The 25,260-nt window shown below is 44.8% G+C and overlaps 1 protein-coding gene and 1 long non-coding RNA gene across 4 annotated transcripts in view; one reads left to right on the forward strand and one right to left on the reverse strand.

Moving 5' to 3' along the window:
- The window catches only part of MYLK (myosin light chain kinase), a 192,266-nt gene that overhangs the window by 21,152 nt on the left and 145,854 nt on the right, over positions 1–25,260 (forward strand). The gene's annotated exons all lie outside the window — the stretch shown is intronic.
- LOC118990734 (uncharacterized) lies at positions 584–23,644 on the reverse strand. The gene is made up of 3 exons (XR_005067287.1): positions 23,635–23,644; positions 22,151–22,156; positions 584–669 (listed from the first exon to the last, which is right to left on the reverse strand). It is a non-coding gene; the product is annotated as an uncharacterized LOC118990734 (long non-coding RNA).

A 25,260-nucleotide genomic window follows, 5' to 3' on the forward strand; every position in this document is an offset into this window, starting at 1 on the left:
GCAGTGCTACTGATGGGTCTGTTTTTTCTCTCTGGGCACCACCAGGATGAGGGCCCTTCTCTGTTGTCCTGACTGTGACCCCCCCACATCCCCACTGTGGGAGGAACTCCAGCCCGCAGCATCCTCCCATCTGCCGAGGATGAGAAATAAGTCATTCCAGACACAAAATCTTGCTGTTTCAGCAGGAGAGGGGGTGGCGGTTCCCTCTAGTGGGGGAGCCCTTCTCCCAAATGGCTTTTATTGGGAATGGTATGTGTAGGTGTACACAGCATACATGCATAGCTAGCTCATCAGTCAATGTCAGAAGGCTATAGTCACACAAAAACAGGTATTATCTGTAGATAACAACTGAAGAAACACAGAGATTTGTCATAGGTCAGGGTCTGTTAGTGATACCTACACCAGAGGGTCTTTAAGACGTGTTTCATGAATAAGGACTTTACTCCTTATGCCTTGAACTTAAACATCCAGTTTATATCACCAGGGCTATACAGAACAAAGCAGAGCAAGCTTCAAAGGATACAATGTATTAATCAGGCCCGATTCCCACAGGAACCCTTGGTGTTCGAGTGGGATGATGTCTGCCACCTGCGTTTTTCACCTGGTTTTCCAGGGAGACTTACCAGCCCCTTTCAGGGCTTGCTCTCACGGGGCTATAGTCTCCCAGACCTCACAGGGGGGTCCCCAACAGCCCACAGCCCGAAGGAAGGAAGCAATGGGAGGAATCCCTGGGGAGTTAGAAATGGCTTAGGTAGCCTTAAAAAGGACGTGCCAGTGCTTCAACATGGATGGACGCTGGAAACACTGTGCTAGGGGAAAGAAGCCAGGCACAAGGGCCACGCCATGGTGGTTCCATGTACATGAAATGTCCAGAACAGGCGCCTCTGTGGAGACAGGAGGTAGATTGGTAGTTGCCAGGGGCTGGGGAGGAGGAGTGGAGGGTGACTGCTACGAGGTACAGGGTTTCTTTGGGGAATGCTGAAAGTGTTCTGAAATTATACAGTGATGGTGGTTGTGCAACTCTGTGAACACACTATAACACATGGAATTTACACTTAAAATAAGATATTAAAAACAAACTGTAAACAAATGGCTTAGTAAACTAATCGAATCCCTGTAGCCACCCTCCTGCCCCTGCCTCTGAGAGAGGAGCTCCTTCTTCAAATGCAGACCGATGTGAGGAGGAAGAGATGATTTGGTTCCCTTACAGAACGGCGCTGCCCCTTCGCCCTTTGTGACTTCAGAGGTCACCAGGGAGCCACGCCTCCAAGTTATTCAATCTGGATCCTTCGAAGGATGATCTCTGTCCCAGGAGTCAGCGAACTGGGGTTCCTTGCTGCTCCTCCTTCTCTGGCTGGCCGGTCACACCCTCTGAGGACACAGGTTGCCTTGTCAGAATAAAGGACTGGTTGTTTCTGTATCTCTAGCCTTTGGGGTCTAAAAAGAAAATGGGTCAAAGAAGGACACGGTAAAAGCACTTTATAAAGTTAAAAAGTGCAGTAGCAGTATTTTTTACTAAGGTGAAGTCCACATAACATAAATGTAACCATCTTGAAGAGTTCAGTGGCATTTAATGTAGTCACAGTTTTGACTGTAGTCTTCTTAATGTATAGCATTTTCTATGTGAAAATTTTGTTTGTGTTGATGAAATAGTTGATGTTGCACGATACGTGTGGACGCCATGTCCAAATGAATGTGCTCCTAAAAAGTCAGCCTGTAGAGCTACTTCTCCACTCATGACCTGCCCGGAATTCACCCAGAACAGCACCGGGGCAGCAGGCTGGTGAGCAGTGGACACAGGAGGAAGCCAGTTCCAGAGAGATGTCAGAGGGAGTGTCTGGCTCCATTTTCACACTTGCAGTGAGAGAGGCTGTCATAGAAAGTGCTCTGTAAACTAGCAGGCTGCAAGTGTGTGTTGTCTCTATAGCAAGGGACACAGAGGGGCATTTTGCATCATGGAAAGGCCACCTGGAATCACTCCAGATGAGAGACCTGGTTTTCTGATACCAGAGATGAAGTTGATCAGGGTGTTCCTGACCTGGAGCCCTCTGAGAAGGGAAGGGTAAGTCAGTGTCAACCTGAAAGGACATGGGCTGTAAGCAGGGACTGCCACTGATAGGGCACTGAGCTCCGAAAGGGGTCGCCCACTGAGCATGGCCAGTGGCTCTCTGGCTTAATTGCTGCGGCCACGTGACCCTGCCTGCAGCTGACTCCTCCCTCCAGGTCCTGTCGCAGATTCTCGTCCTGTACAGACCAGCCCTGGGTCGGTTTCACAGTGGCCTCAGGACCTCAGCTCTTCAGGACCCGGGCTCTTACAGAATCTCTTACAAGTGCGTGGATTTTTAAAATTAAGCCTTCAAGCTACTTCTCAGGCCCACACTGGTGCCCACTGTAGCTGTCAGAAGGCCTTCTTTTCCTTGTGGAAGTCCACGGGAACTCTGTCTGCTTTCCTCTCCCCGCCCCCTTCCCTCTTTAAAGTTGCCACCAATAGCTTGAGCCACGAAGTTTGAATGTGAAGGATACTAGGATGACCCAGCTTCTTCTGAAGGGGGCACAGGGACCCTCCCAACACTGTAGAAATGCAGTGGACACCACAGAGGAGAGAAAGTGATAAAGGTTTCTTTCCTACCACCTCCCGAAGCTAGTAATGAGGAGCTGGTTCAAACTGCACCTTCTGTTTTTATTCCTAAAAGAGGTAAAAACTGTTGCCCGCCCTGCCTATTTGCTTGTTTAGGAAAGGACTTAACCTTTTTCTCCAGGAAAGCCCCTTTTTCTAGCAAGAAGACTTGGATGACATTAAAGTGGGTCCACAGGTGCCCCTTGAAGTTCAAATCTTCTGAGAAGCCCCAAACTGTGAGGTGTTCAGTTCAGTGGGTCTCAGTCCCTCACAACTACCAGGGCTTTTTTCAGTTTGTGGCAGACACTCTGGACAGCCAACCCACAATACACCACCAATCCCCTTTGCCCTCGCCCTTTTCCACGTAGGAGCCACTGTAGAGGCTTCCTTTGTGGCTAAGGGTGGCCCAGTGACACATTCCGGCTGAAGTCTGCTAGAGAGTTTCTGGGAAAGTTCTTGCTTTGCTGATTTCTTTTTTACAGAAAAGGCTATCACTGCTGCTCTCATATTCCAACCCTCCCCCACTTCCTGCCTTGAATTTGGATGTGATACCTGGTGCCCAGGCAGCCATATTAAAACCATGAGGCAACAAACCTGAATACTAAGGTTTGGTTGGGGTGTGTAGGGGGTGGGGGTACGGCAGTAGATGGAGCATAAAGACCAGCAGCTAAGAGATAAAAATCCTAAGGCTTAAAGACTTTCTCAGACAGGACCCTTGACTGTGGTTATTCACACAGGAAATTTTTACAAAAAGTATTCCTAACTGATAAACACTGAATAAGAAGCATGTGTAGATACTGTCTCTTTAGACGATGGGGGTAAAAAGGGAAGAAGAGGTACACAGACCAGAACCAAACACTGCTATCAGACCCTTACCAGATCTACTCGCAGTGTGGGGACGGCCTTACTCTGAGTTGAACGTGGCCTTGCATTTAAAGCATTCTAGAAGAATTTGTTCCATTTTGGCTGTGGCCATTGGGCTTGAACCAACAGGTTTTCTGAGTAGAGGTCACCCACATGGGGTCAACTGGTAAGTTAACGTCACTAGAGAACAATTTTTATTTGATCAGGGTCTACTGAATGGGCCAAAATCATATTCCTTTTTTGACTCTGCAAGCCTAAAGCCCGAGGAGATTATATTCTGGAACATATAAAACTTTGGCTCTATATTTCGATGCCACCTTGAGACCCAGGCAACCTGAGCCTATGTTGTAGAAACTCCTGTTCTTTTGTCTGACTGTACCATGCCTCAGAACAGAGGACCTGTCTGCCCAAGAGGAGTGCCCACTAAAGCCGTACCATCCCCCATGTTTAGGATTCCCAGAACCCTGAATTTTCACCAAATGGCCTGAGCCCACTTCCAAGGCCTGTATGGGCCTCTTCTCACAAGATGATATTGCAAGACTTGCGTGGACACCCGTTTGCTTGCAGGGATGAGAAGGTAGATGAAACTTGGATGTGGGACCCTGTTGTCTCCCACCCACCCACGTGTGCCTAGGAGGCCCCACAGTGCAGGGCGCAGCTAGGTCGGGGAGAGCAGTACGCTGCACTGCCCCACAGCCTAGGGGGGCACTGCTCGGCCCCCGGGCCCCGGGGCCTCCCAGGGCCCTGTAGACGCCACAGGCTGAACAGACCTCCTCCAGCTGTTCTGTTGCCCATGCAGGCCGCTCAAGTATCGATGGGCTGCTTCCCTCCCCACAGTCAGGTATGAGCGGGGGGAGACGGTGGCAAAAATACTGAAATTACTGGGATTTCTTCCCCTGTGCCCTGGGCTTCATTCTTATCAGAAAAAGCAAACCTGTTGATAGGCCCTGGCTGTGCTGTGAATCAAACGAGCTGATACTTTCGTGTCTCCTGAGAAGTGCCACCCAGACGAGATTCCTGTCCGGTCTGGGGTTCTCAGTGTTTACTGGCATGGGCCTCGTGGTCAAGGACTAGCCTGGCCTCATCGAGGTGTGTTTGACGATAGAGGAAGGGAACACGGGAAGACCTGACCCCTGAAAGTCTGAATCATTCCTCAGTTTCCACTTTAGCCAATAGTAATATCCTTCCTGCTCACCTAGCCCACTCAGACATAATACAGGAACTTTGTCCTGGTATCACTTTTTTTTTTTTTGTAAATCCGAGTTTTGGGGGGGGGGTTTAATTTTTGTAATAGGACCTTAGGTTCCTATTACTACTATTTTTTTATTGAACTTACAGAGGTGACATTGGTTCACAAAACCATACAGGTTTNTTTAACTAGTTCCTGAGAATCCTTCCCCCTTTTTCCCCTGAAATTCCCTCCCCTCTCCCCTCTGGTCACTGTCCCCCTGTTCTCTATTTCAGTGTCTTTGTTTTTATTTTGCTTGCTTGTTTGTTTTGTTGCTAGCTTCCTGTTAAAGGTGAGGTCATATGGTATTCGTCTGGTATCAGTTTTGTGGAGAAAAGGTAAACAAGAAAAAATATTTTAGCTCCCTTATCTATCGATTCGGGGTTGGGAATGGGGGCAGAGTACGATAGGAAGGGAACTGGCATTTGTTGATGTCCCGTTGGGGCTACAGGCATATGACCTGTCATTTTATCCACACAGTAAGGTGGCTTTATTCCCATTTTTATAGGGGAAGAACCCAGGAGCTCAGAATGATTATAAAACTTGACAAGGTGACATCAGTAAGTAATAGAAGCAGTACTTTGGAATCCAGATTTTGTAATCTTTGTTTTATATGATACCATCCCTTTCACACATCTCATCTGGCTCCTTGAATGTGTAGCTGTTTCTTATTTATCACAATACCTGCCACGCGATAGGCACTCAATAAACGTTTGAACCAAGAACCAAGATGGTTCTTGCTCGTCAGAGTCACAGGGATTCGGTCCAGGTTTCTCACAGGGGCTCCTCCCCTGTTGCCCTCCCACTCCCTACCCACACTGCCCCCCCCCCCCGCCCCCGCATGCCTGCATCCCCACTTTCCCCTCCCCTCCAGCTACGCCTTCATCTAGAATGCTCCTCCATTCTACCCAGCCTCAAGGTCCAATTTAAATTCTAACTCCTTCAGGCTATTTCCTTAAGTATGTTTTCTTTGTAAAGCATTTCATTAGAGAACAGAAGAGTCATGGTAATGGGATGTGGAATGTTCCCGATAATCTCATCAGATCATTCATGAGTAATGACACAGGAAAGAGTTGACTACTTTGGCCTTTTTGAAACAAATGATTTGTTCATCATCTCTGTGCCTATAACTTTGTTATAAAGAAAAAAGGATTTAAATGTTAAAGTATTTTTTAAAACAAAATTTTAAACAACGTGGAAAAGTTCCTTCCTTTGAACCTTCTATTCTCCACAAGTAGCCACCATCAACAGCTTGATTATACTTCTAGAAATGTTCTATGCAAAAAATAAGCATCTATCTACATATGACTATAAATATATGTACATACATGTATTTGAAAAATGTACAAGTGGGCTCACAGAAGCATACTCATCTGCAACTTGCTCTTCTTTCCTTGACGCCTTTCAGCATTTATTTTTTACAGCAGCATGTAGATCTACCTCATAGATCTAATCCTAAGGTTTCTAACCTCCAAGTGCTCCCTACTGTAAATATTTATAAAGCTTAACCCAAATTACTCACTTTTAATTTTTATCAGTTTACAATTTTTTAAATATATTTTTAAAAGATTTTATTTATCTTTAGAGGGGAAGGAGAGAGGGAGAGAAACATCAATGTATGGTTGCCTTTCGTGCATCCCCTGCTGGAGGCTCGCCTGCAGGGAACCAGCCTGCAACCCAGGCATGTGCTCTGACTGGGAATCAAACCACGATCCTCTGGTTCGCAGGGCTGTGCTCCATCCACTGAGCTACACCAGCCAGGACATCAGTTTACAATTTTATCAGGTATTATTTATTGTCTTTTGTTTCCTCAGTGAGAATGAGGCTCTTTAATTTAGGTTAACACTAATTAAAATGAAAAGTTTAGTCTCTCAGCCGTGCTGACCGAGTCAAGGTGCTCAGCAGCCCCATGCAGCTAACAGCTACTGTGCCGGGCGGCACAGATTGCTGAACGTTTCTGTTATCGAGGAAACTGCTATCAGAGGGGGCTGGTCAAAACCACTGTTGTGTTTAATTCAGTTCCCATACACCAGAGAGCCAGGGCTGGAAGGCATATTAAAAATTGTCCCACTCACAATAGAAATAAGACATTAAATTCTCGAGAATTTACTTGGGCCATAAGATTCATTCAAAGAAAAATGTAATCTCTTAATGGAAGAATCTTAGCCTTCCATTTTGTTGAGGAATGGTAACCTTCAGCCAGTTTGAATGTGCTCCCAAAATTCCTGTAGCTGTCTGTTCCAGGAGTTCTCATGGCAAGGAGACTGGTAGTGAGCTGCCTGTGTGCACAGAGTGAGTTCCTGAAGTACTCAAAGCAAAGCAGTGGAATAGGAAATGACAGGGCAAGGATTGTCGAAACTACAGCGGTCAGCAGTTGGTGGCCACTTCTGATTCAAAATGCTGGGCTAAATAGACTTATTAGCCCTGCCTCCTACAAATATGCTATTAAAATGAGCATAAAGGTTTTAAAGAGGACACATTCAGAATTGCACTGAGATCAGGAGAGGGGACGTTAGTGGACGAGAGATTTTCTTGAGACTGCATTGAAGGATGTATTAACACTGCCCTCCATAACACGCAAGGGTGAGGCTCCATCAGAGGTGAGAGTCACATATTTGGGATGAAAGGATTGGGAGACTAGGAGTGGGCTATAGGGCAGAAGTCGGAGTCGTTCAAGGATGTTTGCTTCATATCTACAAGGAGAAAACAGAAGCTACTAGTGTGGAACTAATCACTGTCTCAGAAGAAAGTCTTTCTATTTTGGCCCTGGGTGAGCTGTGTTGGGTGTGCGGTCCACCCAGTTGCTCTCTAAGTGAAGCTTGCCCATCGATGTGTCCCAATCAGTACCTGGAGCTTGCAGTCAGCCCCTCATTCAGGGAGACAGGAGTACACCCTGGGATGGAAAACCCACACCAGCTACCTGCATTTGGAAACTAGTTCTTTAGTCATAGATTGTGAATGGTTAATTCATGGCCACTAGATATTTGAAGAAAATATTTATGCAATATAATATGGCTATCAAGAAAATGCTTTTTGCCTTGGCTGGTGTAGCTCAGTGGATTGAGCATGGGCCTGCGGACCAGACGATCATGGATTGATTCCCAGTCAGGGTACATGCCTGGGTTGCTGGCCAGTTCCCAGCGGGGGACACACAACAGGCAACCATACATTGATATTTCTCTCCCTCTCTCCTTCCCTTCCCCTCTAAAAACAAATGAATAAAATCTTTTTAAAAATACTTTTAAATAAATCCATAGACAAAGCTCAAAAATGTTCTTTATAGTTACAGAATAGAAGGTAAACTCTGTTAAGCTTTAACAAGCCAAAAGTAAAGGGGTGGTGAATGGTAAGGCAGAGGTGGGGAGAAAAGGAAAACTGTAAGGGCACTAATGTCTTCATCTTACACAGTGGGAAGAGATACCATCGAAAACACATGGATCAAATAACAGGTTTGAGTATATGACTTAAGACCATAATGAGCTAATCAAAAATGGTTAGCTCACTGGCCATGTTTGGCATGCAGACCTTTTGTGCTTGGCCAGTGGTGTTCTCAAAAAATTTGAGTTAAGACTTACAAATGAAAAGCTTACATATGCAATTCACTTCTGAATAGTTTTTCTTTCCCCCAAAACAAGATCTGGCAATGTTTCCACATGGCCAAAGTTGGTCAGTGTGTACTCCCCCCGCAGCTAAGCATGTCTCTGCCAGATTGCTATAACCCCCTCATTCCTAGTCATCCACCAATACATGGACAAGCCTGTATTGCCAGTGTGGCTGCTTTTTCCCTAGCCATGTTCATTTCATAGTGGAAGAGCACAAAATGGGCAGGAAGGGCACCGTGATATTTCTTATCCCTGCCTACTTTCCATACTTGTGTATCATACCAGATTTGTGTTTGTGATCTTGTCATTAATGTCCATGGAAGATCCGGGAATCACAACAGGACTGATGAGAGGGAAGCAGTGTAAGTCAGCAAAATCCCTCGTCATTCAGAGTGGGAATCCAGTAAGTGTTGTCTAAATTCTTAAATTGAGAAGTAGATATAGAGTGTGTTATCTAAAATTACTGATTTTTCATGATAGGCATGCAAGGATGATTTCAATGACTGCATCTGGGAAGTGATACTGTGACAAGGGGGAAGAGTAAGAGGGATAGAAACCTTTTGCCTTTTTATTTTACTCTTGACTTCACCCTTTTACTTTATACACATTTTTATTGCTTGCATTTTTAACAGTAGATAAGAATTACTTCTGTAATTTTTAAAAAGCACAATACAGTTGCCTGTAAAAAGGCTTGGTACATCTAAGTTCCATGTCCAAATTCTATTTGATAAATGGTCAAACACATTGACATCGAAAGAAAGGTAGACAAAAGTCTTGGTGTAGAATAATATATAGCACCATTTTAAATACATTATATAAAGTGGGAGCAATTAAATACAATGGTACCACAGTGTACTCACTGTTAATTTGTTAATTCATTTCGGAACTCGTGACAAGTGCCAGCACTGACGAGTGGTGAGCAAGGCCAAGTGCTGGAACACTTTTTTTCTCCTCCAAATGTGGTGAGTACTGGGTTTGATGATGTCTGAAGCAATGAGTACTGAGGCGTGACTGTATGTAGAAGTTAAAATACCTTGAAAATACCTGAAAAGACTAGCAAAATAAAAGATGTCACTGTTGGGGCTGTGAGAAAACAGGCAAAGTTTCCTTTTCTGGGAGCATCCATTGTTGGTTCAGCTGTTATGGGGTAGAACGGTACAGGGACGATCGAGCCCCTGATACGCTTCGCCAAGAGTTCTGCTTTTGACACTATAACTTAACTCGGAAATGAGAAGAATGAAGTACTTGGTGCAAAGATGTTCAGAGCACTATGTAAAATAACAAAAAAGGAACTAGTCTGTGCTTAAAAGGAGATAATTAAACACATCAATGTGGCAGATATTATGCAGCATCATTTTGGAAGCTGTATCCATACATGGAAATGTGTGTGAATAATATGAAGTGGAAAGAAAATCAACAACATTGTGCATGGTATGATCACTGACAAATGAGAGCATTGATGTTTCCTACCTAAAATTAGAAGAAGATCTGGAACCATGTAGATAGAATGGTTTTGTTGTTGCAAGTTCTTTAAGTGTTTGTATTTATTAAATTTCACAATGGTAGTTCACCTATTAGGGAAGAGAAGGTTGGTATTATCTAGATAGATCTGTCTCTCTACTAAGACCTTAGGTTCCTATTACTACTATTTTTTTATTGAACTTACAGAGGTGACATTGGTTCACAAAACCATACAGGTTTCAAGTGTACAACGTAATAAAACATCGGTCGTCAGCACACTGCATCGTGAGCCCATCGCCCCAAGCAAAGTCTATTTCTGTTGCCATTTCCTCCCCTTTGCCTACTTCCACCTACTCCCCCACTTCCCTCTGGTTTCTACCACACTCCTGTCTGTGTCTATGTGTGTGTGTGTGTGTGTGTGTGTGTATACAGCATATATATACGTTTTTTCTTAATCCTCTCTCCTTTTACCCAGCCCCCTAACCCTCCTTCCCTCTGACAGCTGTCAGTCTGTTCCTTATGTCCAGACCTCTGTTTCTAGTTTGTCAGTTTATTTTGTTCCCATGGACGAATGGAATCAGTCAGAGAAAGACAAATATCATATGATCTCTTTCTCTGGCTTATTTCACTCAGCATAATGCTCTCCAGGTCCATCCATGCTGTCACAAAAGGTAAGATTTCCTTTTTTATGACTGAGTAGTGTTCCACTGTGTAAATGGACCATAGCTTTTTTATCCACTCATCTACTGATGGGCACTTGGACTGTTTCCAGATCTTGGCTATTGTAAATAATGCTGCAGTGAACATAAGGGTGCATATATATTTTTTAAATTAGTGTTTCAGGTTTCTTAGGATATATTCTCAGAAGTGGGATTGCTGGGCCAAAAAGCATTTCCATTTTTTTAACATGTTTCAAATTATCTTGACTGTCTGCCTTGAAATGAAAACCAGGTTGTGTGGCAGAATGAGCAGTGACAGATGGAGACATCAGATTAGGCTTTTCTTATTCTAACAGTAGTTTCTAGTGGCCCGAAGGAGAAGGTATGAAATGCCCAGTTTGGTATTCATTAATGGACATCTACATAGGCAATGGGAGGTATTATTAAAGTGGCTTGTTTTTTCACATAGATAGAATTTCTGCAGAACTCAAGACATTCACATTCCTTATAACATGCAACTTTCTTCTAACTTTAAATGAAGTTAATAATTAGACTTTTCTTTCTTAAAAGTTGGCGAACATGAGTTGAGTTGCCTCTGTGTTCTGGACACTGAGACAACAAATAAAAATAAATCCTGATTCATCATCAGTGATCTTGCAACTAATGGATTATCATGTCTGGCAACAGAAAATTAAACTTTTCCTACACCCCGAAGCCTTTTCTCTCTCTTCCAGCCCTTTGTATTATTTTTCATTGCCGTGTTCTAGGGAGGTTCTATTCCACATTGTACAATTTAAAGTTCAATTAGATGACTAACATAACANTTAATAATTAGACTTTTCTTTCTTAAAAGTTGGCGAACATGAGTTGAGTTGCCTCTGTGTTCTGGACACTGAGACAACAAATAAAAATAAATCCTGATTCATCATCAGTGATCTTGCAACTAATGGATTATCATGTCTGGCAACAGAAAATTAAACTTTTCCTACACCCTGAAGCCTTTTCTCTCTCTTCCAGCCCTTTGTATTCTTTTTCATTGCCATGTACTAGGGAGGTTCTATTCCACATTGTACAATTGAAAGTTCAATTAGATGACTAACATAACATGTGGAAAGAACACTGGACTGGGGTTCTGGCTCCTACAAAGTTGCCTTAAAACTTTTGACAGACCACTGAATCTCCCTGAGTCTCAGATTCTTTCTTATAAAAATCTTGATTTAGATGGCCCTTAGGGGTCCTTTGTGGTCTGAGATTCAGTGGTTTATGGACTGTAGTGTGTGTTCCCGATTTCACATGTCACATTTTTAAAAACACACCTGAGTCCCAGCTCCTGGTAGGTGCCCAGTAGAGAGAGATTATTTGTTCTATCTGTGAATATTCTAAACTTTCATCTCCTGCATCATTTTAAAAAAAGTAATGTTCTGCTTTTATTTAAGGTTGATTTCAAGTCTTTGTATTTGATTCAATCAACCAATGTTCAATGAGTGCTTTACCACAATCCAGGCACTGATAATTTTTTGAAACCCGACCTGTTTAAGGAGCACTGCAGTGTCATTTGGGAGGACTTTTGTAGATCTGGAATCTATAAATCAGATTGATATTTGGACCAAATAATCTTGACGGTGGCTCCCATCTTTAACATTTCATTATTTTATATGGTTCCAACATGTTGGGGTTGCAGTTTTCTTTGTATTTTGTTCTGAGCACATCTTATTTTAAATAATGTACCCTCCATTTGTGTAGCATTTTATAGTGTACGAAGCTTTCTACATTTGCTAGAGGGTAGAAAGTGCTGATTACTGTCTCCCATTTCTAAGCACTTAGGGAAAGATAGGCAGAATTAAATGGAACAAAATGTATGAATGGAAACTCAGTGACTCCCAGAGCCCAGTGCTCTCAGGGACAACTAGATTACAGGCTCCTAATTACCTTCCATGAGTTAAATCTGCCCATCCACTAGGGGCAGCACTGCCAAAGAATGCCTGGCCTCATTTGAGAGGTGAGATCCCACCCATGGGGCCAACCTAACCTTGTCAGGGCTCCCAAGGGTGCCTCCCTCAGGCCCTTCCAGCCTTCGTCTGCTGTGAGATTTATCTTTAAGCACCACTTCTTACCCTAGAAGCCTTCCGTAGTTTTGAGTCCAGGCTCCCTGCCTGGCATTTAGTGTTCTTCACAGTTTGGGCCAGTCCCCTGGACTACTGCTGTGTCCAACTGCCTTGCAACCTGGACCCCACCATTCCTGGCAGGTCCTGGGCTCTCTCTCTCTCTCTGACTTCTGTCATCTTTCTACCTGGGGTCCAGACCCCAGTACCACCAGGTTCTTGCAAATGTCCCTTTTATCAGAGGGCCTTCCAGCTTCTCCTTGGCAGTTCCAGTCTCCTTCCTCAGAATCACCTGGGCTTTCTTATCATGTAATGATAAGGTTTCTTATCAAAACCTTTGGCTTTGTGTGCTAGTTATTTATGTAACTGTCACTAGAATGAGTGTCCCTTGAACACAACTTCTTACCCATTCTTGTGTTCTCCGCAGCATCGGACACGAGCAGGGCCGTGTTAGGTGCTTTCGGTAAGATGTGGTTGGATTGTAGCTGACGAGGATGGGTTAAATGCACTGCAGCCAGCCTGGCAAGGCTAGAATGTTGTCCTTTGTAAATGTCTTTGCTTGGCAGCCTGATGGTTATTACGGGGTCTGGCTGTTCCCGGGACCAATAGTGTGGCACCAGAAGGAGGACTGGGCTGGCCGTCATGTGCCTGAGTCTTTGCTTCTGACTCACTCTGACCTCTGGGCTTTAGTTTCTGTGTCTATAAATTATGGGGTCAGACTAGGTGACTGATGCCTCTCTCTGCTCTAACATTCCATGAAAATACAATTTAAACAAGATTTTGGAGTAGAGACTCTGTGGTTTTATCAGTGTGCCTACAAGCTGACCCCAGTGCTACCTGACGTTGTGACACGCAGGAGGGCTGACTGGAGTCAGCGGTCTACATGTCAACTCAGCCCATCAAACGCCAGCTCTGTGCAGGGTGTTTGGTAAAACCGGGGAGAAGTGGGTACACAGGGCATCCCTGAACTGGTGCTCAAAGAGCCAAGGCCGTGAACCTACCCCGTCACCCGTCACCCCACACACACACCAGCCTTGAGTGCCGGCAGACATCTCGGGAGGTGGGCTGTGTGTTCTGACGCCGCATGTCAGACCTGATGGTGCCTTCAGGTTCAGTTTCTGTGCCCTGTCTCTGCCCAAGAACACTCTGAAATGAAAATATCGTATTTTGCCGTGTATAATACGCACTTTTGCCCAAATTTTTGAGAAAAAAGTAAGGATGTGCATTATGCATGAGTATAATGATTCCATAATCCCATGTGTAATGTGCACCAAAACGTGGGCGCGCGTTGTACACGGCAAAATGTGGTAGGCGAGGCCACAGTGATGGTGCAGACACCTGTGTCCTGAAGAGCTGGCTGAGTGGTGGAGGGGATGAAAAGCAGACCCACTCATTCTCTCTCATTTGGTGATGTGCTGAGCAACTTCTCTAAGTGATGCAGGTCCGTCCCTCTCGGAAAACCCCCGCAGGATTTAGGGCAGGCCGGTGCCCTGGGATCAGGGTGGGGGTCTGTTGAGTGCTGCAGTTTAGCTGGTGGGCATAGGGCCTGGGAAGGAGGGTTGTCTGCAAAGTGTGAAGAACTTGGCTCACTTGGCCCCCAAGTCCTGGGAAGCTTGACAGGGGAGTGAAAAATGAGCCTTGGGAGAGTTGGAGCCAGGAAGGCGAGGAAATCAAATCTGGATCCTGATTTAAAAGGCATTAGGCTGAGGGGAGCCAGGCACCTGAACATACTTTCCACAGCCTGTCATGCTGGACTTGCATCATCTGTGAGCAGTGAGAAGTTGAGGCCGCTCAGGGGCAGGCACTGCCCCATTAAATGTCATACTCTGTTGGACCAGTGGACAGGGAGACCTGCTGCGATTAAGTCCGGAAAGAAGAAGGGAGTCACTGGTTTCTGGAAACGGTGAACATTGTGGCCTAGTTCCGCTCAGTCCCACACACATACAAAGAAAGCTGGTGCTTGATTAATGACCCTCCTGAGGCAAAGCTCTTTTTTATAATAAAATAAAATCAATCACTACTTTACCTGCATCCCTTTTATCCCAGAGCATGACTACCTGGAGTTCAGGGTGAGATCTAGCACCGAGGTGCCTGAGTCATTCGTGGGGACACTGTGTGGGGTGTTCCACACAGCAGGGCCCACAGGAATCACTGGGGTGCTTGTGGGTTCTTCCCCCAGACCCACTGAGGTCCCAGGGAATCTGCGTTTGAACACAGCATTCCTACGCAGGTTGCTCTTTAAGCCAAGAAAGGGAGACCGTTGGTTTCGAGAGATGGAAACAAAGGTCACGGCTGCAGGTCACTGAAGGTGGGAATGGCTGAGGCTGTGGAAGAGGAGAGGGCTGGGCTTCTGCACCCTGTGCGATCTGACTTCCGAGGACGGTGTGCCCGGCGACCTCGTGTTGGGGAAGGGACTCCACTGATGGGCTGCTCAAGCACCGGACTGACTCATACTGACCAGTGATTCTCAAAGATGTGCTTGTTATCAGTTTATGTATCAAATGTATATTTATATATGTGCTTTATACAGAACAAGTAAGAGTTTTTTGCCCTGCCTCCCCGAACCAATTTTTAGCCCCTTAAGGGTGACATTGCCCCATATAGGTTAAATTTTGTGATGGTTAAAATTCTCTACTGGGGTGGAGGTGAGGGATCGGAAAAGAGCAATATGGGAGGAAATCCCAGGCACAGGGTCAGAATAGCATACAGAAATGAGTGCTGTACAGTCTTGCACAGTTGCTAGACAGGAGCTACAAATTTGGCTGTAAGCTTCCTGAAAATCATGATCAGACAGAAGAACCACTTGTCCCTACAAAGTAAACCCGTCTGCTCAGGAGATGCAATCAAAGACACAGTAGGTAGTCGGAGCTCTCCGGACGGTGTGTACCTGTGGGTACATACACATTTCCTGGGCTGTCTAGGTGTGAAATAGTGTCCTGGGCTGCACACTATTTGGACAGAAAAGTGGAGGACCCTGCTCTTCCCTTGTTCTCTGCTCCGTGGTCCTCGCCTCCCCAGGACGCAGATCACCACTGTCATCCGCCTTTCTTGTTCCTAAGGTGGCTCAGGCCTCCGCCAGCTTTTCTGCATCTTCTCTTCCTGTGGCCCTTGAGCTCTCAGCTCCATATTCAGCCACACTCCCTGCGCCTCTCTGTGCCCTGGCTGAGTGAGAGGCATGAGCTCTCCGGGGTGTTAGGGATGGGGTGGGGGTAGGGAGACAGCACTCTAGCTGAAGCAGAAGGCAAGTGAATACCTATGGGGGGCCTAGTTCACCTTGACTTCTTCAGGGGCCAGTGCCAGCCCTGTGCTTATACACATGTGCTTGTCAGAGCTCACATGGTCGTAAAATGTCAGGGCAGGGAACCGAGGACCTCTGAGAGGTGGGGCAGCAGGGCAGTGGGAAGAGTCAGAAGAGTGCAGGCTTTGCAGCTGGGAGATCTGAGTTTGAATTTCTTCCACTGAGTTCTCAAGAGGCACAGGTGAGCTAGGGGTAATAATTCCTACTTTATAGTGTGATTGGGGGGAGGGCTGATGCAAGGTCAGAAGTGTTCTGGTACAAAGTAGTTGCTTAATAAAATGGTAGGCATTATATTAGGAATAAGTTTGGGATCACTGATCTGTCCATAACATCAATGTAAAAAAACATACTTTAAAACATACTTTAGGAATGTTTTAAAGTAAAAATACAATGTGCTATTTAAGAAAGCTTAGAAAAGCAAAAGTAGAAAAAAGATTAAAACCACTCATGCTTCTACTTTGCTGCATAGTCACTATTATAATTTTGATTGATAGCTCTGTCGTATGTGCCTTTGCTAAGCTGGGGTTTCTTTTGCTGTCACTGTAGGAGTAATTGTGGTATTTATAGGGACAAGGTGGCTTGCTGGAGGATGGCAGGCTTGGAGTCTGACTTGATTAGAATCGGTCATTCTTTACAAGCTGTGACCTTGAGTAATTTTCCTAGTAACTCTTTAAGTCACTTTCCTGTCTATAAAATGGATAGATTATCTATATTGTGGCATTGTTTAAATGAATGGTCCCTGCTCATAGGTAATACAGTAAGTGCTTAGTCACTTTTAGTCATAATTAAAATCACTCATACTGTTTTGTATCTTGCTTTTTTTTCACCCAGCATGTCTTTTTTTCAAATTACCATCAGCATAATTTTAATGGTTAATATTGCATTAAATTTGATATGCTACCATTTACTGAATCATTCCTCCATTAGTTGTTATTTCCTTTTGTAAATCAAATCCTAACAAACATCTTGATAAGTGAAGTTTCAATTCCATCCGTAACATTGTGTAGTTTGCCTCATGGGGATTTCTAAGACAAAGACTCGGGCGTTTCTGAGCTCAGGTCCTCTCCTCACACTGCCCTCGGTCAGGGGTGGGACGTGGGGCCCTTGTCACGGCCCATTTGCTCCCTGATCTGTGAGATGCAGACTCACACCTTGCGTCTGGTACCCCTCCGCCAGCTCTTTCCCACCTTGGCTGGCCTTGCAGTCTGCTATGTCTTCCCATATCTGCCAATCTGCCCCCCCCCCCAGGTGAAATCTTTCACTAGACCCCTGTTCTTTTCTCTTCTTTGCACATCAGGTTTTGGCCCACATATTCATTCATTTTGATCTTTCCATTTGAATCATATGCTCATTCAAAGTATATTTGTCAGTTTGCTGCATTGGATCTTAGATGGGTGGATACTATCTCACCCAATAGCATGCTTCCTACGGTGGGGGCCACACCTGCTGTGCTGACTTGCACGTGGGTGTGCAACAGACCCTGGCTGGCCTAGGTCCTCTGAGACACGGGACACCGACCACTCAGGTTTTGTTCACTGGTCCTGGTGCAGCCTGACTGAGGTGATAAAATGCATGTATACACTTTCACTTAACTTACTTACTTACTTTGTTTTATCAGATCTGTGTTAAGCCTTTGCTTTTCCATCTCCCCTCTAACAGTAGGTGTCCCCTGAGTGGAGACTAGTCCTCAATCACCTTTGTATCTCCTACAAAGGTCTAGCACAGCACCAGGAAGGGTGCTCTGTAAGCCTTGGTAGAGTGAGTGAGAGAACAAGTGTGGATGAACAGGATCCTATGCTCTGTGGTCACAGACCACATACTATAAAATGTGCGACCGAGGCACAGGCCAGAAGTGTTCAGAAGACCTCGTGGAGAAGGTGGGATCCATCCTAGGGCGCCAAAGGAGTCGTTAATTTATCCAGTTACAAAATAAGGATGTGGTACTTACCTGCATTCTTCAGGATACTCCCTGGGGGCACTGACAAAAATATCTTGCCAAGAGACTTGGCAGTCTTGGAATAGCTTTTTGATATCCAGAACGTTCTTGCCCGTTTCTAGATCCTAATTTGACTCTCCTGCAAGGCTCTAGTGGAAAAAGTTTGGATTCAGGGACCTTGTGCAAATTACTTAACTTCTTTGAACTTTATTTTTTTCCCCTGTAAAATTAGCATAGTAATGCTGACCTTCTAAGACTTAAAAGAGAGGATTTAAATGAAATGAGGTACATGAGGTGGCGTGTATGTAGTGAGGCCAGATGTCCAGCTCCTCCACCCTTCTGTAGTAGGGGCGGGGTGGGGGGCCGTAAGTGCCCTTTAGGCCTGCACTGTGGTTTCCACTGACCCTGCAAAAGCATTGTAAACCTCGGCCTGACCTGCTTGTAGGTTGCTTAGGAGAAGAGCTGAGAAGTGACAGGGAAAAGGTTTCCTGTGCAGTTCATGAGTTAAGAGAATATTACTTAAGTGTGGGTTTGATGGAAAACATTATGTGAAGTTGGTTCAGATCTTTCCAGAGGTCTGCCAGCAACCTCAGAAGTGGAGTCTTATTGAAAACAGCTGGGGAGGAGGCTGGCGCCCAGCCTCCCCTCTTTTCCATGCCCCAGAGCTGCCGCACTCTGTGGACGGAGCCCAGCCTCAGCACTCTGCCAAGGCCTGGCAGCCTCAGCAGGGGCCGAGCGGTGATTCTGCCCAGCTCCAGACTCCTGCTCAAAGGTTGAAACCAGTTAAACCTGACAGAGGATTTGGCCAGAACTGCCTGTCAGTGTTTCTCTCAGAGCTTGGAGTTAACTGCTGACTTCAGTCCTTGCAGGATGAGTCAACCAATGCAAAGTTCTCTGGGTGGGGGTGTGGGCTGTCTGCTCAGCAAGTGATGATGGACACCATTGTCCTTTGAAGTCCTCTCAGCAGCCCTGCTGGGCACCAGCTAGGGAGTGAGGACACTGTTCAAAGCACCCGCTCAGAGGCCGTACTGCCCCCTGCTGCAAAGGCCTTCCGCAGAGCCCGTCACTCACTCTGCTGCTGCAGGAGCGGGTTAGTCAGTTCCAGCTGATCTCTAGCCGTGCCTTTCAGGCGAGATTTCTTACAGACCAGTGTGGCCTGCCGTTTATTCCCTCAGTCTTCCTTCTGAGGCGACTTTCAGTCACGGCCATTCTCTTTTCGAATTCATTTTCATAAAAATGTGCTTGTAGGAAATTTGCATAATTTGAACTTCAGGTAAGTTTTTAAAAGTACAGTATATTCATTGTAGACAAGATTGAAAATACAGAAAAGTATAAAAAGGAAACAATCCCACCACCCAGAGATAGCTATTTTTATAGATTTCCTTTTAATGTCTTTTTCTTTTATAACAGGGAGAACATATATGGTTATTAAATATCCCATTATACATATTAAACAACTATAGTTTGTCCTTTATACTTAATAGTTAAATATTTTCTCATATACATCAAGATGATAATTTATAATAGTCGTATGGTATTTTATCTTATTGTTTACCATAATTATTTCAAATGGACTATGTTTTGGATATTTGGATTTCTGCTGTTTGATCTTTTAAATGACTTCAACTTATGTCCATCATTATGGACATCTTTAATAATTCCAAAGGCATACATTAGACTTACTGAATCTTTTTAAGTCTTTTGATAACTCTTTCTAGATCATTAAGGTACCACTAAGATCAACATTACTATGCTACTTTTAGGTAAAAAAGATGAGGGTATGTTGTTACCCTCACATCAGCAATGTTTAAGAATTTGTAATCACTAGTAATCACTTTAGTGATTAAAGTAACACATTTTAATGAAAGATATCACATGTACTTTACATTGGCTTAACTACTTTTAAATTAAACATTTCTGTATGTTTGTCTCATGAACTTCTTGTTCATATTCTTTATGCCTTTATATCCACTTCTTTTAGTCATATAAAGTTTTTATAAGAATGTTTGCCTTTATTTGCTATATGTAATTCAAATATTTTTAGTTTATTTACCTTTTAATTTTGGTTGTGATTTTACTTTTGTACAAAATTTGAAATTTAAGTGACCACATATCTTTACTGTTTCTGCCATTGGTGTCAGAATCCTAAGATTATATCTGTATTTCTTCTAAGTTTTTTTTACTTTTAATATTTTAATCAAAATGAATGTTTCTGTGTATTGTTTTAGGCAGGAATTATAAATATAATTTCCCCCAGATTATCTGTACTTACTGAAATAATCTATTATTTCCCATTTGTTTGAAGTCACTTTTATTATGTATAAGGTTTGTTTTAGGACTTTTCTGGGCTGTTTTATCAATCAGTATGTATACTCTTGTATCAGAACCAGGAATTGTTTTAATTATTGTAACTTTTTACCATGGCCATATCTAATAGGACAATCCCATTGGTTACTAATCAAAGGATAAAGTAGTTCTCTTTATTTATTCAAGACTTCATGTTATTTAGTAGAAAGTTTTGAAATTTTTATTATATCAGAACTTTGCACTTTTTAAATTTTTTTCTAGGTGAAGTGTATGCCTTTTCTAACTGGTGATAGCTGCTAGATGTGAAAACAATTTTATTTTTTGAGTAGTTAGTTTATAAGTAGCTAAAATAATATCAGAGGTGTAGGCATAACCTTTAATGTTTATTACTGAACAAAATATTAAAAACAATGAGTCAAGAATTTAACTCACAAAATCAAAGAGTTGAACAAACTAATGGGAAGCAGGAGCAAGATATTTATATAAAAGCAGAAATCAGTTCATTACGCTATAGAAAAAACAATATTAATGGATAAATTTAAGGGCTAGTCTTGAAATAGGAAAATCCAGCCAGCCCAATCAAAGAATCCAGAAAATATACTTAAAACTTAGAAATGAGACTCTACCAACTGGTCTGGAATTGACAAGAAATGGATTTTTATGTTCAACTCTGATAATACATTGGAAACCTTGAAAGGAATAGATATTTTATAAGAAAATAGGAACTTTCAAAATTGATTTGAAAAGAAGGTAAAAACGTGAAAAGTTCAATGAAAGAAACTAGGAAGTTTGAGGCAATGCCTCCTGAAAACAGCCTGGCCCCAGACAGTTTTGTGGGTGTGTCCATTAACCCCTTCAAGGAACACACCATTCCAAGCTCTGATTTATAGCACAAAGGTTATTTAAAGCATAAATGGAATATTTCTTTCATGTTCCCTCTCACTTTTATGCTTTCACTTCCGACAAATTCTTAGAAATCTAGGACTTGGGTCAGAAGGCATCTTAGAGGGTCTGAAGTCTTGCCTTGACAACATCCCAGCCTCACAGTCCTCTGGCCTCATTACGAAGGCTTCCGAAGGTGGGAGTCCCCCATGTTATTCTTGATCCCTTTAGTTATACAGGTGTTGTTATCCTTCCTTCCTTCTATGAGCCTAAATCTGCCTCCTGAGATTTTGGACCCATCCATTTCTGTTCTGTCTTCTGGAGCTACGCAGCACATAGACTCTTGGTGTATTCGATATGTCCTTCTTTCATGGTGTTTTATTCTAGGCTAAATATATTTACTTCCATCAGTTAGTCTTCTCTGTTCTCCAGTGAACATCTTTTGAGCACCCATAAGGTGCCAGTTGGGCAGTGGGCATTGACGTCCCCTCACAGATCTTGAGCCCCTTCCTCAGTGCCCCGTTGTACTTGCCGCGTGTGTGCTTGGAAGCAGCCTGTCAGCAGTAGTCAGGCAGAATGGAGCGCCTCTGTTTTCCAGACACCACGCTCTGTTAAAACAGCTTAAGGTTGAATAATGTTTAGGAGACTCTTACCCAGTTCCTTTTACACATGAGCTGCCCCCAATGCTACTCTTGTCTAGATGATTTAGAGCCTTCACAGGACTTGTTCTCTCCTAAATTTCTTTTTATTGGGGCCTTTGTTCTTTTAGAATGTTGATTCAATATTGGTGCCAACTTTTTTCCTACTGAACAGCTTTGAAATCTTCATGCAAGTAGTAGTTAATAAAAATGTTAATGTAAAGGAGAAATACAGAGTCCTGGGGCCTACCAGAGAGACCCCATCATTAAATTAAAAATTCTTATCCACCGCCTTCTATGTGCCAAGCAGTGTGCCAGGAATTGGTGCTCCATTGGTGAGCCAAACCATTGCCGTTTCTTCCACAGGCAGTTACAGTCTAGTGCTCGGAGACAGGCGGCAGTAATCATGCATGCAGTGAGTTTTAAACTGTGATGAGACGCAGTGAAGGAAGAATGCAAGGTGCCACGAGAGCGTAGCAGCATGCCTTAGTCTGGGAGATCAAGAAAGGTGTCTTAGAACTGACACTTGAGCTGGGGAGGATGGACCTCAGTCAACCATGCACTCAGTGGGGCTTTAGTAGCCATGCTGGGCACAGAGAGAACTTTAAAATAGATGTGACGTCTAGTTCCCCTTCTTGAGTAACTCATAGCCTTGTGAGGAGTTATGCCAATTGTGTCTGAAATAAACAAAATCATAACTTGGGTTATTGGTATAGAAACTTTCATCTCAGATTTTTGTGAGCCGCTCTCACTTAGAATATTCTCATTTTTTCCACTAAAGTCATCCAAATATCCTTGCAGTTCCAATATTTTGATGTTGAGACTTATAACACCAACTCCTTCTTGCACCTGGAGGCTGCCTATAAATCTCTTGTCAGATAATGCATCCCGATTGTTTTGATGGAAAATACGGTCACTGTGCTTGCTGTAGGCCAGAAAGAAATATGAAAGGTGATGTAATGGTGATCAGTTGCCCCAGATATTCTGGGACAGGCCTGATTTTAAACAGTCTGCACTGTGATCAGATAACTGTCTGCTGGTTTTTAAAATGTGGCCACTTCAGATAATAGTGTAAGTGCTGTCAGTGGGGGGGTGGGAGAGCTCAGAGGGGGCTCTGAGGAGAGGGAGTGAATAGTCCTGGTGGAGTGGGCGGAGAGCGGGAGGGCGCAGTCCCTCAGAATTGCTCCCTGCTTAGTTCCGCTAGCCATGGGTCTCTTCATCACCCAACAGTGTATGTTAGCATTTTTTAAAAGGACAGACAGCATCAGGAGAAGAAATCTGAGGTACGATGGTCTTTTGCAGCAGGGACATAAGCGAGAATTGGTTGTAGTGGCCTTTAGCTTGCGCTTTAGGATTTTTTTCATCTTTGTGAATAAATACTACCTACTTGGGGTTGGAGTTGTCTCCCCAGTACTCAATCTGCAAGGATGTTTAGAAGCCAGGCCCTCTTCTAGCCAGTGGGAAGGAGCAGCGGCGGCCTGAGCCCTGGGTGGCAGTAGGGGTCTCTGCCAAAGAGAAGGCTTGGATGAGTCACATGGGTCCGTGTTCCCCCTTTTCCGTGAGTCTCTCCTCGGGTGACTTGACTGGACAGTCAGATGAGCTGAGAATTTAGATCCTGCCGTGGACTGCCTTGTAGCTTCCATACCTGCTCTGGGGGCAGACCTACCAGGGGGCACAAAATCAATTCAAAGGAAGGTGAGGGCCGAGCATCTTTAGTCTTTCCCACTTCTTCCTGTCCAGTGAAAGGAAAGGGAAAACACCAACCTTGCAACTGGGAGCCTGGCCCTGCACCCACTGTGAGGCTTCTAAGACAGAAAACAGCTTTGAAATGAAAACCGCTCTCACACTCTGTCTGGCTGCTGACGATGAAGGGCTCTTGGGCCCCAGCCGTGTCCATTCTCCTGGGCTGCATGCAAACTGGCATTGCTCCCCTTGGCTTCCGGGGCAAGAAGCCCCTGAGCAGCCCAGGCTGTGGCAGGCACCAGCATCAGTGAAGTGGCTACTGTGGGAAGTTGGTGGCGAGTGGCAGGGAATGTTAACGAGCAGTCCCAGAGTCTAGGGGCTCCTCAGAAGGTGAGTAGTGGGGGTAGATGTTAAGCCTTTCTAGGCTGAAGTGGACTGTGTAGGATCACAGCAAGTTTACAGGTCCTTCCAGTATACGCAAAGTACAAACCAGGCCATTTCTCAGGAGCCACCAGGGCCTCTCCCAGCAGCCTGTTCCCCCCGAAGGCACCCCATAGGCACCATTCTTCCCTGTGAATAGCTTCTCCCTGCCACTCTCTGGTATTCCCACGGAACTGACACCCACCCTCCTACTCTTACCTCTTCTTCATTCCTCAGGCCTGGAGGTGATGATAGCTGACTTGCTTACTGCAGGAACGGCCCTACTTAGGGGACCCTGGTGCCTGCTGGCACATCCACTCACTTTCTACAGCAGCTCAGGCTGCACCTGGAATGCTTTGAGCCAGGTGGTCTGAGGCTGAGGCTGAGCACTGCCTACAGGCCCCTCAAACCAGATGAGCAATGGGAACTTTTATCTAACAGCGGCATTTATGTATTTTCTTACAGCTCTGTATGCTAGAAGAGGAGAGCAGATGCCCAGGCTTTCTGCAGACTGCCTGTTGAGCCTCCTCCTTTCATCGGTCATATTCTGTGAGGCTGGGAGAAGGGCTGTCTGGGCTGCAAAGCGCCCAACACAAGAAACCCTTGAGTTTCTCCTGCAGCAATCTGGGAAACTGGCTGGTTTGGAATCCCGCCCTAACCAGCCAGCGGTTGGTCAGGCTGAAGCATTCTGCACTAACCCTGCAAACACAGCTTCGGGAAGAGGGGAGGCACCCCGCCTTCTAGTCAGTGGCTGTGGCTGCAGGGTACAGGGCCAGCCCCCTGTGGGGATGAAGATGCTCCTGCCAGCTCAGCTGGGCCCCAGCCCCCATGGCTCCCGGAGGATCACATAGTTGAAAGGGACATTGGCAGGAGGGGGAAAGGAAAGTTTGAGTTTTGTTTTTACTAAATAACTGGGCAGCTTTTCCCTCCATTTTTCCAGATGCTTCTTCAGAAAATAAATTTCAATGGCTTGGACTGGAATGTTTAAATCTGCTTTAAATGTGTGTTTTGCACTAGGACTCAAACCCTTTTGGCATTCCCCTGTCCCCAACACACCACCAACACGCCACCCACAAACACCCAGACAAGCACCACATACAAAGACTTGCTCACAACAGGACCTTGTTTGAGGACCTCCAGTGCCTCGTCAGCATTTATTTCTTCATCTATCCTGCCCTAAAATTCCTGAACAATACATGCAAGAACTGCACTGCATGGAACTAAGTTGGCAGGAGCAATAAATCAGGCTGAGGCAGCTGAAGAGAGCTGCGCTGGTTAGCCTGGAACTGTCTGTGGAGAGACATTGGAGGCGGAGCAGGAGCCCCAGGGCCCATCCTGGCTAGACTTGCACTGCCCTGGCCTGGAATCCGCCTGGGTTCACCTCTCCCCCATCCACCCCGGTGTGGGGTCCCTGAGCCTCCGACATAAGGTCGACAACCATCTCTTGTCTAGTCAAACTGGAATGGCTGGTTCTTACAAACCCAGTCCCCTCAGTCGGGCCAGTGCAGCTCCCTTGGTGCAGAGGCTGTGGCTGGACACGGCCTGGGATTCCCGCTCCGCCCT

The sequence above is a fragment of the Sturnira hondurensis genome, unplaced genomic scaffold, assembly GCF_014824575.4.
Source record: "Sturnira hondurensis isolate 20B ecotype Veracruz unplaced genomic scaffold, ASM1482457v3 Scaffold0007222, whole genome shotgun sequence".
Taxonomy (NCBI): domain Eukaryota; kingdom Metazoa; phylum Chordata; class Mammalia; order Chiroptera; family Phyllostomidae; genus Sturnira; species Sturnira hondurensis.